The sequence below is a fragment of the Dromiciops gliroides genome, chromosome 3, assembly GCF_019393635.1.
Source record: "Dromiciops gliroides isolate mDroGli1 chromosome 3, mDroGli1.pri, whole genome shotgun sequence".
Taxonomy (NCBI): Eukaryota; Metazoa; Chordata; class Mammalia; order Microbiotheria; family Microbiotheriidae; genus Dromiciops; species Dromiciops gliroides.
Genome location: NC_057863.1, coordinates 200,513,441 through 200,530,021, shown reverse-complemented (window position 1 = coordinate 200,530,021; position 16,581 = coordinate 200,513,441).

The following is a 16,581-nucleotide window of genomic DNA, read 5'->3' as shown; positions in this document are numbered from 1 at the left end:
ATTTCTGTTGTTTCTTTCTGCACAGTAATATTCTATTACCTTTGTGCACCACAAATTGCTTAGTCATTCCCCAAACAATGGGGATTTACTTTGTTTCTAATTTTTGTTACTTCAACAAGTGTTGTAATAATTATTTTTGTGTTGTGTCATTTGAAATTTTATGGAGATGCCTATCTCTGTCCCAAGTTTTAGGGAAACCACTGGGATTTCTAATATAGTGTTACTTAGAAATTAGAGGCTACTGCACCAGTTTTGGGCATTAAACATTTATTAAAGCATATTAAGTATTAGTAAAGAGAGAACACATGGCTCTGAAAGTTCAGAAGCCCTACTTACCTAGGACAGAGGGGAGAAAGAATGGGCAGCATCCTTCATCTTCCCAGGCCAAGCAAGCTTGAGAGAGTATAAGCTCCCCGTGGTATGGAGGAGAGGTGACCTTTACATACTACTTGAAGCTAATTGGCTAGCATCATTCAAATTTATTAGTTTGCTGGAGGGTGGTCCCTGAGCAGTATGTGCTAATGTCAGAATATGGAGGGCAGACCCTCTGAGGGGAAAGGCTTTCAGGTAGGTGTGGTTTTAATCTCTATTACCTCTATTCACTGTCCAAGGTCCAACTTGACTGACTCTGAGCAGGTCTTAAAAGTTCAAGCAGTTAAGGCCCTCGAGTAGGGGGGGAGGTCTTTGGGATCCCCCAAATCCATTATTTTCTCACACTGTATATGGAATATTTCTATTTATCAATGTGCTCCTTAAGATAAAACCTAGTAATTGATTCTCTAGGTCAAAAAGTATGGACATTTTAGTTACATTATTTACGGAATTACAAATTATTTTCCAAAACATTTGTACTGATTCAAAGGTTTATCAACAATGAACAGATGTGTTTATCTTCCCTCAGTCTCCTAAGGATTGACTATTTCTATCTTTTTTTCACATTTATTAATTTGGGGAAAATGAGATGAAACTCAAGTTTGTATTGATGTGTGTTTCTGTTACTAATGGATTTCAGATAACCGCTAACAGTTTGCAATTCTTTTGAACACTGTTCATAACCAATTTGATCAATTGAGCAATGGCTTTTGTCCATCTATCTATCAACCTATCTATCTATCTATCTATCTATCTATCTATCTATCTATCTATCTACATCTATCTATAATCTTTCTATCATCTATCATTTAATATATGTTTGTTGATTATATAACTTAGATACCAAATCTTTATCAGAGATTTTATGCAGAGGATTTTCTTTTGTTTGAATACTCTTTTTTCTTCTCTTGTGGGTATTAATTTTATTCAGAAACTTTTCAGTTTCATGTAATCAAAGTTACCTATTTTGTCTTTTGTTAGATACAGTTGTCTTTCTCAAGCTTTAAGATTGAATTTACAGTATTACTGTTCTTTGAAAAATTGATATAATTCCCTGCAATTCCATATGGAGGAAAACTTCTGCTTGCTCACTCGGCTAGTCCTTCTAAAGTTAGTTCACTTTCCTTTTCTGAAATCAGATTAAGCCATTAAATTATTTGATAATCTGTCAGTTTAAGTATTTTATATTTTAGTAAATGGTCCTATATTTCCTTATGATTTTCAGTATTGTAGGTAATATATAAATATGTACAATTGTCCCTATTAATTAGTTCTATTAATTTTCTGAGGTAATTTCATGTTGTTCTTTTTAAAAATTTTGTCAATATTGCATTTCCTCCCTCATTAAAAAAAAAGCAAGATTAACTAAGGTTTGTATTTTTTTAGCCCTTTAAAAACAATTACTTTTGATTATTAATTCTTCTGGTTTATAGTTTAATATTTCTATCCCAATTTTCAAGATGTGTTCTTTTGTGCCTATTTTGGTTCTTGGTTTTTGGTTGTTAGTTCATAATTTTCTTTGTGGTATTAATATGAATGTATAGCTCGCCTGGATTTGATGGAGGTGCCTTATTATCCAAAATATTTTTTTATGAAACCCTGGGTGAATAGGAACAAAATGTCCTTCAACTGAACTCCAAACTGAACCCAGATAGCTAACAGATAAAAGTCCCTACCTGGTGACTTCTTTCCTCAGGAGAGTTAGTCCCTATCTTATGAGGACATCTGGGCATCCTCATCCTTGCAAAACTATTTGGAATCCTTTAATAATGGTGCTTCTATATTTTTCCGTATGTGTTATAACTGAAATCATTAAAAGTGCTTTGCATTACATCCATTCTTGTTATAGTATTTGCTTTTAGGTTGATTTGTATCATGCTAATAAAACTGACAACACCCTGTAACCAATGAACAAACAAACAAACAAACAAAAACACCTTATATACAATCAGAGAAGAGGAATACCCAAGCTCCTTATTAGGAAAGGGTCTCCACATGACTCATGCTGTTTCTTCATGGGACAAATAAACTGGTACAATGTTTTTCCTGTCTGCCTCTGATCTGTTGCTGTTATTGCTTTGTTTTGTTCTGTTTTGTTTTGGTAGGAGGACAGGTATGGAAACAAATTGTAGGAGATATTATAAAATTAATTTCTCTGATTTGTTTATTATTTTTTAGTAGGAGCCAGGCAAATAAAAAACAATATTTAATTTTCAACAGTGGCTTATTCTCCTTATATATTCCCTAAACCTCTGCTTTCACTGGTAGGTTGGGCCCCCAGAGAGTAAATTCTACTTACCTTTGGTCTTTGTGTACATCCGTGTGTGTGTGTGTGTGTGTGTGTGTGTGTGTGTGTGTGTGTGTGTATGTATTGTGAGGAGATGGGGAATGGTCTCCTCTAAATAAGAATATAATAGTCACCATTCAAATTACATTTCTCCTGACCTATTTGAGGAAAAAGGCCTCAGGCCCCCTCCAGCAAACAAGATCACATGGTTCAAGGAGACCTGAGCTGGTCTCAATTAGGTTTTCTCCTCGGCTGTGTCTATATAAGGGAAGATCGAAGAAATGCCCCTGTGTCACCTGCCCCAATTTGCTAAAAACCCAAATAATAATTATGGAAATTAGGGTTAGGAATACAGCATTCTGGTTAGCTAGTTTTTGCACATAGAGTGTAACCCTTGAGTAATCAGACCAGTGATGAAAAAGGGGAGGGTTCATTCACATTAGGGACTAGAGTTTAAAATGGGGCCTGCGAGCCTCCGTTCTTTGTACCCACCAGCTGCACACCGGGTTGCCTATTCTCATGAGAATGACAATAAAATGAGCCTTTGACACATCACTGCTGCTGAGTTCCAGAGAATTATTGAGCAGGAGTCTTTTTCCTCACATATATGTATGTGGGTATATGCGGGAGTGTATGGGTGTATGCATGTGCATATATATATATATATACAGTGTGTGTGTGTGCGTATTTATACATACACTGAGTCATAGATATAGATATATAGATGTATATATGTACATATATGTATGTGAATGTATATATTTGTTGTTGTTTTGCCTTCATTCTGGAAGAGAACCAATGTCATCAGGAACGTCATATCTTCACTCTGAAGTGAATTGGATTTCAGCGAGATAGGGCTTTGCAAAGTCACTAGCCTCATTCTCTCCTCTGGAACCATTTGGACTCAGTGACAAGATGACCAAGTGAGGCTTGGACTGGGAACTATTATTGGCTAATAAGTAAGAGCCAGTAAAAGCCAGAATGATTTCTATTTGTGGCATCATCATGTAGCTCAATTGGTCTCAATGGGCTTTATCAAAGCTTGAGTTGCTAATGCTGTATCTTAAGAAATCATAAATAAAACTACATGGGGCAAATGACTTGGGTCCCAGTTGTATATTTGTAGGCCTAAATACATATACATATATAAGCATACATATATTTACATATACATGAAGTAACTAAATGGTCATTTTTGGGGTTTTGTTAATTCCAAGTGAGTATAATTAACAATTGTTTCTGTTTTGGCAAGAAACCCTAAGGGTCTTCCCCTCTCAGATTGATTTTTTTTTTACTAGGTAAAAGAGGACCTTTGTTTTTGTTTTTGTTTTTGTTTTTGTTTTTGTTTTGGCTTATTTCTTACCTAGTCTTAATCACTGAAGATACATAGCTCCAGACAAAATGAGACTTGGGAAAAACAAAACAAAAAACCTTAGCTTAAGAAGGTCTCCTACTGCACCAGGGGCCATCTTCATCTATCCTGATCTATATATCTTGCCACTGAAGCCAGATGGCTCCAGAAGAGAAAATGAAGCTGGTGATTTTGCACAGCCCTGCCTCACTGAAATCCAATTCACTTACAAGTCATACAGTCTTATTTAGATGGATATCTACATCTATATCTATATCTACATATACCTCAGTATAGATATAGATCTCTATCTGTATCTCTATGTGTATAGCTCTCTATATATCTACATCTATATCTATATCTACACCTACATCTATATCTATACCTATATGTCTATGTCTATGTCTATATATGTCCATATGTATGTATGTATATTTAATATACAATGTATGGCCCACCTATATTTGATGGAAGTGCATTATTATCCAAAAGTATTTTTATGAAATCCTGGGTTAATAGGAGAAAATTTCCTTCAGCTGAGCTCCAAACTGAATGCAGATAGCTAGCAAGAAAAAGTTCCTACCTGGTGACTTCTTTCTTCAGGATAGTAATTCCCTATCTTATGGGGACATCTGGGCATCCTCATCCTTTCCAGACTCCTTTATGGAATCCTGTAATCTTATCATGGTGCTTCTGTATTTCCTTCACACTTGTTATAACTTAAATTGTTAAAACTGCTTCACATTACATCCATTCTTGTACTATATATATCTATAAATATAATTTGTGTTTGTGTTGATTTGTATCATGCTAATGAAATGACAACACCCTGTAAACAGTGAGCAAAGAAAACCTTATATATCCTTAGAAAGAGGGAGTCTCCAAGCTCTTTCGTAGGAAGGGGTCTCCACATGACTCATGTTTTTCTTCTTGGGACAAATAAACTGGTACCATTTTTTTCCTGTCTTTCTCTGATCTGTTTTTTTGTTTTTTTGGGTAAGGATGACAGGCATGGAAGCAAATTGTAGAAGATATTATAAAATTACTTTCTCTCATCTATTTATCAATTTTTTTTTACGGTACAGGCAATAACAACTATAATTTTTGAAATATATATGCATATATTTGTATATACATATATAGTGTATGTGTGCATACATGTATACAGATACATACATAAACATATATCCATTTATATGTGCATACATATATACTTGTATGACAACAATTCTATAGTGTGTGGGCATGTATATATACATGTATACATGCACATATATCTCACAAGATGGAACAGAGAATGATTCATTTTTTTTCTTGAGTAAATTACTGATTCCATAAAGATCTTCTTGCCTGATAAAGGTATTAGTTATTTACTTGCTTTAAGTGGGGTGAGGGGTATTGATTGTGTCAGTTTATAGTCACAGTTGCTTTAATTATTTTTTTAAACTGCATATTCAGTTCATTAATCCTCTCATTTTATTAAAAATGTTCTCAGGGACCTAATTTTTTCTCTTTGTACTATTTTACCTGCTTCTTAGAAATTTTGGTATATTATCTCATCTTTATCATTCTCTTCACATTATTATGAATTTTTCTATGATTTGTTCTGTGACACATTCATATTGTTATTCAGTTTCCCTTTAGGTCTTTATCATTTATCCTTTAGTTCCTTTTGCTTATTACTTTTATTCCATTTTGATTTAAATAAGATACATTAGTTTTTATTCTTTTTAGTATTCATTTACAATTTCATTATGCACTAGCACATGATCTGTTTGTTGTAAAGGTATGTGACATAAATGTAAATATAGTAATCATATGTATGTATGTAACACATTCACATATATACACACACATATATATTCTCACACTATATCACATGATATCTTTACAAAATAAAGAGCATGTGCTACATCATATACATACATATGTATGCGCGTGTGTATATGTCTTCATATATATGTTATCTTCCCTCCACTTGCTCTATTCAATTAAGAAAATGGTTCAAAACATTTCTTCTTCTCCTCCCCCTTAATGCCTTGTTTTTTCAATTAATTTTCTTTTTTTAATCCACATTTATATTTTTTTCTCTTCACTATTCCTCTTGCCTTCGAGTCATTCTGAATTTTATTTTTGGATTAATGGGCAATATACTTTTATGTTTATTCTTGTGTGTGTATGTTTGTGTGTAATGGTTCAAGTTGACCAGCTTTGAACTCCCTTATTTAACCAATTCCAATTTTATTTCATCATAGATCTTTTCTTATCCATATGTTTATCTTCTGGAATTCCCTCTGAGAAACATCATTCCATTAGGGAAGTAATGTTTTACAGAAGCAATATGAGTAGCAGAGCCCCACCATTGCTCAGCATTATCAATATCCTTTTCCAAACCCAAGCCACCCTACCTATGCTCCTCTATTCTCTTCTCCCCAACCCCAGTATACCACTTCCCCTAAGAACACATAAATTGGGGACAGCTAGGTGGCACAGTGGATAAAGCACCAACCCTGGATTCAAGCGGATCTGAGTCCAAGTTTGGCCTCAGACAATTGATACTAACTAGCTTTCTGACCCTGGACAAGTCACTTAACCCTCATTGCCTCAGAAAAAAAATATCCTCACTGGCAGAAAGTTGAATACTGAGAACTGATTCCCCACCCAGTCCCCTTTTTCCCAGACAAATGAATTGCCCTGGGCTGACCAGTCTTTATGATTTCCAGTCTCTTGACCACTTATGCATCTCCCCCAAACAAACTATCCCCTCCCAAAGATTCCCAAGCTTACTTCCTGGATTTTAGGTTATTATGTAAAAAGATTCATTTACATTAAATAGTTCCTGTCTGTGAGAAACTTACCTTTCCCAAGGGTAGTTTCATAGCTCCCTCTGTTCTGTTACCTCATAAAAAGCCTGTCCTTGTTTCCCATCTTTGGGTATTCCTAGCTTCAGAACTTTGTGATACCATGAGCTATAGTTCTTCTGCCTCAATTAAAGACCTTATTTTCTCCTATATTGATTGTTTCCTTAATTTCCAGATTGACATTTCTTTCCAAGATGCTAGAGAAATCACTATCCCTTCTCTTTTAACCCATGTATACCAGGAGAACTTTGCCCATTTTCCTCTGTTCCCTATCTCTTCTCTTACAATTTATGCATCTTCCCTCCAACAAAGAATTGATTTACCTGAAGAGAGTTCAGTTCTTTTGCACATGATGTTTTCTCCACCTGTGCTTATCCAAAGTGTATTTTTTTCTATTGTCATTTACATTTATCATTCTTTTAAAGCAAAACCCAAATTTTCTAAACTTGAGATAATTGGTAACATTTTTATTAATTTCTTTATATATATAATTTTTAGATTTATTCAAATTATTATACTTAGTGAATTTGCATGTTAAGTATCCTGTTCACTTTCTTAATATGACTGTTTTAAATACTTGTATCACTTTAATTTCCATCTTTTTTCACTAGTACTAAATTTCCAGTATGCAGGGTAATTTTAGGGAATAGTTTGAGTTCCTTTGTTTTTAGGCTATTCTCTATTTTTGTTGTTCTTGACTTACACAATATCTTCTGTCTCACTTTATCTTCCAAAGTCATTAAAGTCCAGTAGCAAGACCAATAAATTCAAGATGAACGGTGATGGTTCTGATGAAATGGATATCCTTGATATCTTTGATGTCTTTGCACTCCACAGTGCCTGCTTGAGCCACCTTAATTGGAACAAATTGTTTTTATCTACCTATTCCACCAGAGAAAGTCTTCACATGCTTGTGGTGGCCATCCCTCAACACTGACAGGTTTGAGGCCTGTTTATTACCCTTAACCTGCTTTGACAAATGAGAACCCCCAACAGTTTCCAGGTAATTAATAATCAATTTATTAGTTAGACTAGCCTGTAATCAATAAATTGATGGTCAATGATTTTTCTCAGGAACCAAAGATGCCAAAGGAGATTCTCACATGCCTTAAATTCCTTCTGAAAGGAAACTCCTCTGAGAAGTGAAGCTCAACATTGATTGGTGTACTAAAAATATTTAGCTCTCCTGCTGAGAATGTGGTTTCATCATGAGACTTAGAAGCCTCAAGGCTTCTGCTCAGAGGAAAGGACCTCTCTGGCTAGTTTTCTCCTTGAAAACTTGAGCTTGGTTGCTTTAAACTCTAATGGAGGGGATCAAGGACAGGGGTTTGTTTCCCCAGGCAAAGGCTCATCCAGATTGGGTTCTATTTGTACTCTAAACAGAAATTAGGTTTCCTAGTTAGATGGTGTCCAGCCCAAATAAATTAAGGAGTATATGCCTTGGGGCTAGGAGTAATCTTATCAATCTGCCATGCCCTTTGGAGACTGAATTTTTTAGGAGTTGATCCTTAACAGAACTAGGAGAGAAATGATGGGCCACAAATTAATAATTAGTTATTAATATAATAATATAGTATTGATTCCTCTCACTGGTTTAGTGTATCTGCTGAGATAGTTTACTGGGGTGTAACTGCTGCACAAGCTACACTTTCTCAGAGCCACAGGTTGCATGACAGACAGACACCAAAGATGACCCATGTTTGGATAAATGCATTTTTGTCAATGACTTGGATAAATGCTGATATGTCATCCTCATCAAATTTGCAGATAAAGCATTTAGTCAAAAAGAATTTATGAAACATATATAATATATAACACAACATGTCACTAAGCCAGGAGGGATGGCTAACATGTTGGGTGATAGAATCAGAATTTCAAAAGATCTTGGTGGTAAGAATACATCCTTATAAATTAAATAGGAATTAATGTAAAGTATTACATTTGTGTTTTAACTATAGGCATTCAATGAAGGAAGCATGGATAGACAACAGTCTGGGGGAAAAAAACAATCTAGAGGTTTTAGCGGAGTATAAGCTCAATATAGTTACAATATGGCAGTCAAAAAAAGTGGTCTTGGACTTCATTAAGAGGTCAATCAGTCATCAAATATTTGGCATGCACTTATTATATGCCAGATACTGTCTTTATTATAATTTCTTAGAATAATAAGGAAATAATAGCCACTTTGTACTCTTCTGGGTCACATCACATTGAATATTCAGTATGCATAGAATAATTTTACATATAGATATATCTATTTGTATACAATGTTAGCCATCTCTAGGTAGGGGAGGGGGAAGAATAATAATAAGAAGAATTACACAATTTTTTTGGGTATATTTGAAATGAATAGCAAGTTATACATAGTAAATTTGTAGTTTTGCGTACAATTATCTTTTTTATTGCACTATGTTATGAAAATGCTTGTTTTATTCCATAAATTAAAAAATAAAATTAAAAAAGAGGAAATTGATAAGCTGAAAAAAAAATCTAGAGCATGGCAACTCAGATGTTCAAGGGCATTGAGTACCACCAATTGCATACATTTTAACCTATCCACTCCTTATCATCATGCACAATTTGAAACTGGCAATATGTTGAAGACTATTCAAGTACCTCTCCACTGAACTTTGGATGACCCTCAACTTTCATTCTTTGGACATTGTGATTTTCCAAGAGTCAAGGGAAACAGAAGCTCAACAGAAGAAATACTATTAAAAACAGATCTTTTTTTCTAGTAGAGGTCTATGAGAATTACAAAGTATCCATGTTTTCCACAGAAAATCCAACCAAATCTTTTCAAAGTTTGATTTCATTTCATTATTCATTCTGTCATGGGGTGCAGAGCACCCCAGAAGTTCTCTGGGGCACATCAATGAATCTTCTCCTTGAGAGATTAAACAAGAGGACAGATAATGGCTAAAGAGATAAGCTGAACCAAATCTGACCTAGCTGGCTTCGGATTCCCACCCTTCATTCTGGTCTCCCTTACCCTGAGGAGATGAGCTTGGGTGTGGCTGCGGCCTTTGTGTGCTGAAGAGATCCGCAGCCACCCCTCACCCAATTCCTCTAGTCACTACCAGTGGGGGATGGTCCTCCCTCACTAAAGGAACTTTTCACAGGCAGATGGTCCACCCCTATCAGTCCTCTATAAAAGTACCTTCCAGTCTCCTGCTTGAGGAGATTTGATACTTCTGAGAGGGACATATGGATATGACCCTCCACTGAGATGGAAAGTGCCCCCCCTTCGGCCTAGTGATCTGATCTCAAAGTCTTAAAGCCCCTTAAAGCCCCCTATTTCTCTCTCTGTTTTTTCTCTAGAGAGAGGCAATAACGGGAAGCTACTATCCCCCTTTCTAAATATAGGCATATCAACTTAAAAATTGCTTCATAGGGTCTGCACCGAGACATTATGTAGATATGATAAATTGTTGCTGAAACGTGAAATTTTGCAAAATAACCTATGACTGAACCCCTGAGGTTGGGGCACTCTGACCCAGGAGAGAGGGACTTATCACTGAACATCCCAGGAGAAAGATTTATTGCTGAACCCAATTACCGCATTTTTGCTCAAATTAGATATCTGTAAAAAGTATAAAAACTGCTTGATTCCTAATCCCGGTGTGTCACACCTCCTGGTTGTCCCAGTGAGTGTGGTACACCTTTCTTTCGAAAGAAATAAAATCAATGCTTCGGCCTCCTTTCTCCTCGAGTCTCTATTACAGGGGTCAGGGGGTGTACTTCCCATCCCACTCACCTCTGAGCCATGTGCTTTGTGCCTATCTCCCAATGAGAAGTCCAAGGATTTCTTTCATGGTTTCCCTCCCCCCACCCTTCCCTTCCCTTGCTCCTAAGTAAACTACCACCTTATTCTAAATAACTTTTGTGTGCAAGAGGGTGTAATTCTTTAAAGAGGAATTCCTAAGAACCCCAACCCCAACCCCTATCCCTAACCCCGCACTCCCTTTCCCCCATTACAATTCTCAAGGTTTCCCAAAGATAAATTCATACACTTTCCCCACCCTGTTTGGATGTTAGGGCTGAGCTCTTTTGAGGACTCATGGATTTTATTTACTAGGTTCTATAATATTCTAGTGTCCGAAGAATGTTGGACTATGTCATTTGCAAACAAAAAAGCTCCACCAAGGGTTAGCTCTGCTTAATTATCCTCATTGGATTCTTACTGCATTTGTGTATGGCTACTTTATTTCTCCACCTACCTATCTTAAAGGCACTCATTAAACATTGCTATAGTCTTTTTGAAGTATCCCTTTAATAATATTTTAGATACAAGAATATCTGTTCCATCCATCCATCCTGTCTACTCAGATATCCTTAAGATAAAACGCTTATAATACATCATGATTAAATTAAGTTAATACATTTTTAATGGTGATGCTAATAAGTTTATTAATGTCTTTAATGGTTTGCTACTTTGCATCTTGTGTTCTTCAATCCTCATATTTTTCAACTAAAAGTCAATCAATCAACCAATAAACATCTACTAAGCACAATAAGAAAATTCCTGCCCTCAAGGAGGTCACAATCAAAAGGAGAAGATAGCAAACATATATATATATATATATATATGTGTGTGTGTGTGTGTGTATATATATATATATATATATACATATATACACACACATATACAAAGAAGGCATATTCAGGATAAGTTGAAAATAATTAACAGAGGGATGGCACTTGAAATAAGAGGGGTTTAATTTAGAAAGCTTTCTAGAGAAGATGAGATTTTAGTTGGGACATAAAAGAATTCAGGAAAGTCAGTAGGCAATCATTTTAAACCCTTTGGCCTTTGTAAATAAGATACCATGTTTAAGATGACTGAGTAAAAGATGCCCTCCCATAATAACCAGAAATACTGTGGGTCATACATAGCATTAGGTCTATGATATCTTGATGTCAACACCAGTAGCAAGTCTTCTTTTTATGAAGGTTTTATGAAAGAAAAACTATTTTATAAACCAACTCTATACTCACTAAATGCAAACCTAATGACTAGATTTGGATATTGGTCAAAGCATGTTTTCTCATAGAGAGGAATCTTTTCTTTCTTCTAGGATTTGTGCATGCCTCATACTGGTCACTTGGCAGCGGCTTACTTCATAATATAAATTTGTGATTCTAACCCACTGAAAAGGAAGGATTTATGAAAGTATTTTCTAGATTATTTGAAAGCCACCTCTTCACTCAAGACATATTTCCATCCTCTTCCCCATATCTAGTGCTACAATTCAAAAGCATTGGAAGCAGACTAAGGATATCCAACATAATCAAGTATTCTTACTGTAGGAAGCATCTATTTCTTAAAAGAGGCAGGCATTTTGCTTTATGCTAAGGAAATAAATACCAAAAGAGCTTATATTCTACTGGGTACATTTGATACATGTATAGGTAAGTAAAATAGTGGAGAGAGAAATACAGAGTTATTTGAAATAGGGGCTTTTGAGTGGGGTTGAGGAATAAGCAATGTCCTTTTAAACTAGGTCGTATTTGAGTTCAAATGAAAAGTGGAAGGGAATGTCCACCTAAATACACTAAGCTTTATGAAATTATGGAGAAAGGAAATTAATATCTTGACGAAATGGCTTGTATAAGCCCATAATGAAATGAGGAGCTGTATGAGAATACAGTAAGAGGTTTTTCAGAAAATGCCATTGGTTCACTCACAGTAGTGCAAAAGGAGAGCACTGTCTTTCCCAGGCTATAATGGTCATGGGTGAGCACATAAGTTAATGACCTGTGAGCAGCATGATGATACCCTCCTGGGGGCAAACCTAGCTGCCAATAATTCTAACCATGCAATTATACTCATTGACCTACTGTTGAAATTAGGGTGCGCTATGTTGTAACCATTTGCAACAATTAAACTAACTTCTCCATTTCCATGGGGGGAAGGGAGGAAGTTAAGTTAATTGTTTTTAAGTCTGTCTTTTCTTTTTGTTTTATATCCTGCAGGTTTAGATGCTTTGCTTCCCTCTTAACTGGAAATTTGCAGTGTCATGTGATTTTTCCTATAAAGGTTGTCTGTCAATAAGAATAGTTTCATTATAAATGATAGGAAATTAACAAGTATGGAAAAGAATGGAAAAAATACAAAGTAACTTTACTGTACATTATGCAGGAAACTGATATAGTTATACTAGAAGGAATGTCATGTGTCTATGTAAATCTCAGTCTACAAGAACTATATTAGGGTTCTAAATTGGAATAAAACAAGGGGAAAAGTCACTTAATTTTTCTCCTCCTTTCTACATACATTTCTTAAGTATTCCTTGATACAGCATATTAATACACACTGTATTATTTATTCATAAATCATGCATTTAGACATGACAATTTGATAAAGGGATTCAGTTAACACAGCAAGAAAAAAATGAAGAAAAAAAAAACCCTGGAGGGCAGCTGAGAAAATGACCACTAGTGCTGCAAGGATGCCCATTTAGAAGAGATGATGTGTGCTTTCTTCTTCCAATTTTCATTTCAGATACCAGAGGGTACTGGCCAAAAGAGTCTTGTTTGCACCTGTTCTAACTATATCATGTAAATGTAAAGGGGGGAAATGAGGTACGGGTTGGGTAGGGGTTGGGGTTGGTGTTCTTAGGAATTCCTCTTTAAAGAATTACACCCTCTTGCACACAAAAGTAGTTAGAATAAGGTGGTAGTTTATTTAGGAACAAGGGAAGGGAAGGGTGGGGGGAGGGAAACCATGAAAGAAATCCTTGGACTTCTCATGGGGAGATAGGCACATGGCTCAGAGGTACCAAATCTCCTCGAGCAGAAGACTGGAAGGTACTTTTATAGAGGACTGATGGGGCTGAACCATCTGCCCGTGAAAAGTTCCTTTAGTGAGGGAGGACCATCCCCCACTGGTGGTAGCTGGGGGAATTGTGTGAGGAGTGGAGGACCATCCCCCACTGGTAGTGACTAGAGGAATTCAGTGAGGGGTGGCTCTCTCTTCAGGACACAAAGGCCGCAGCCACACCCAAGGGAGACCAGAATGAAGGGTGGGAATCCGAAGCTAGCTATTATCTGTCCTCTGGTTTAGTTTCTCAAGGAGAAGATTCCTTGATGTGCCCCAGAGAAATTCTGGGGTGCTCTGCACCCCATGACATAAATAATACCAGGAATTTCATCAGCTTTTTTATTGAATAATTTTGTTTTTGTTCATTTACAGAGGGAACTTTCATCAGTGTGAATATAACGTTTTTTTTAAACATATAAAACTCAAAATAAACATTTGTTTCATAATCTGTAATAAAATAAACTTCATTTAATCTAGAAACCTTCTCCAATATTTATGACCCATCAGATGATTAAACATCAAAGAAATCTTTACATTTTTTTCTTTAAGGGCTTTTAAAAAATTCTGCCTCTGTGACATTCTATACAAACATGGTTTTAACTTCTTGCTAGGAAAAAGAAATGCTCACATAAATTTTACTGGGTTTGGGGGTTCTTTTGGTTGCTGTTAATGAAACACAGCTTGATCAGACTATTATTATTAATGTTCATAAAATTAAGAAGATGTAAGCCACTGAACAAATGCTGCTTTTTTTAGGGGGAGAAGGGGATTGTATTCAGATTGAATTTTGAGCCCTTTATTTTGCTCCTTATTCAGTCATTAAATTAGGTAGGTGATTTTAGGGAAGTTGTTTTACCTCTTTGGACTCAATTTTCTTACCCGTAAAACTGAGTAGATTGAAATAGATTAGATCTAAGATTCTTTTCAGCTCTAATGTTCCAATGTTCTGATGAAGTGCATGTTGACCAAGATTGGAAGATTCAGGGAAATTTGTCATAAAGATTGCAGACTGCCAGAGAAAGAAATAGTGAGAGAAAAGAAAAAATAATTTATGTTTAGTGGCATAATTGACATCTACTTCAGTGTTTTGTATATTTTCTAAGGTATATATAATATTATGAAGAATTTAATTTTCACAATATATATCAGAGATGCCTGGAAAGGTGAAGGGGGCTTTAATAACAGAACTGGTGGTCTAAAGAAAAAGTAATGAAAAAGTGCAAGGAAGAACCAAAGTTTTAATTCATCCATTGTCCCTTCTGTCAGTAGAGCTGTTGTCTGCAATCTTCTAACACTTTCATAATATTGAAAATAGGTCCGAACAAAGGCAGGCTTCTTTTTCTTTTCTTTTTTCCCCCTGCAGGTGAGGAAAGGAATATATTTCATACCAAACAGTAGAAATGTAGATACTCTTATAAAGCTAAGTGGGGACAGGCAGCATAAGTTTGAAGGCAACTTATGGGATTGGGGAACTGAAAGTTTTACTTGAAGTTTAGTCATTTATAACATATAGAAACAAATAGTATAATAACTGATGGTGGGCCCTAACACAATAAATTGTTCCAATTAATTTCACCCTTTGTAGTCAGGGATACTGAAGATCTACTTTGATGCTGTATTGTGGTACCCTGGTTACTTGAAGATTATGTCAGTGTAGCATAAGTTCTTCCAAGTCCCACAGTCAAGTAGCAAAGGTGCCTTTGGTTTAATTTACTGATGTAGTGAATTGGTCCTGCTGACAAAATTTGTTCTGTTAGCTGCAGAAGAGGTTAGCTGAGATTGGAGAGGTCTGTTACCAGAAGGTGGGCCACATAAGTTTGGCTTGTAGTCAGTTAATATACAAAACACAGTCCCTCACTAAGAAAAACAAACAAACAGAAATAGTACCTGACCACAAGGAGCACATATTCTAATAGGGATTTGATATGCAGTTAACTAAGAATATATAAACTATATACAGAGTCAAAGGAAGATAATCTGAAAGGGGAAACAGGTATTAGCAGTTGAGAGGACCAGGAAAGGCCTCCTAATAAAGGTCAGATAAATAATGAAGAAAGCCATTGAAAATAGAAGATAGAGGTGAGCAAATCAGAATATTCCATGCATGATGGACAGCCATTATAGCGTGGAATTGGAAGATGGGATGTCCTTATTCAAGGATATTCAAGGGGGACAGTAAAACTGAATAGGGAAGCAAATAAGAAGCATCATAATGCTTTTGGCACTGTGCTAATCACAATGGAATGCTTGCAAAAAGATAGTACCTATCCTCAAGAAGCTTATATTTTAATGAGTTAAGATACACAAAAGGGAGCTCAGAGAAGCATGGTGGATAGGATGGGGATCTACCCACATCTGGCCATGAAGTTCCAGAAAGTTAGAAACAGAAAAAGTTGGTGAATGAAAGTTGATTGGCTTAGGCTTCTCCCTACTAATCTAGCAGAGTGTACAGATGAGAATAAAGTGTGAGTGAGTCATTAAGATTGATTACTAAGGTATGATCTTGAAAGGGGAGGTCATCTGCATTAGTAGAAAGATTGCCCACCTTTATGAAATCACAGAGTGTTTGTTTAAACTATTAAAGAAATTAGATGGAAGAAGACAACAGCACAAAGTAAAGTAATTCTTTGAAAGGAACATCACAACTGCCTTTTCTGGAAATTAGCTAATAATTGAATAACAAGAAGTAACTGAATAAGTAGAAGAAGTAATCTCCTGGCTTGTGAAGCCAGTTAATTCTTGAAGGCTTTTCTTCCAGAAATCCACTAAAACTTGTGATCTTACCCCTTTCTTTTCCTATCAGTTTATGGTAAATATGATTCTTATGACAGGAGAAACATGCTATTACAGATCTCAACAGTGTTGGGGAATTCTGAATATTTATGGA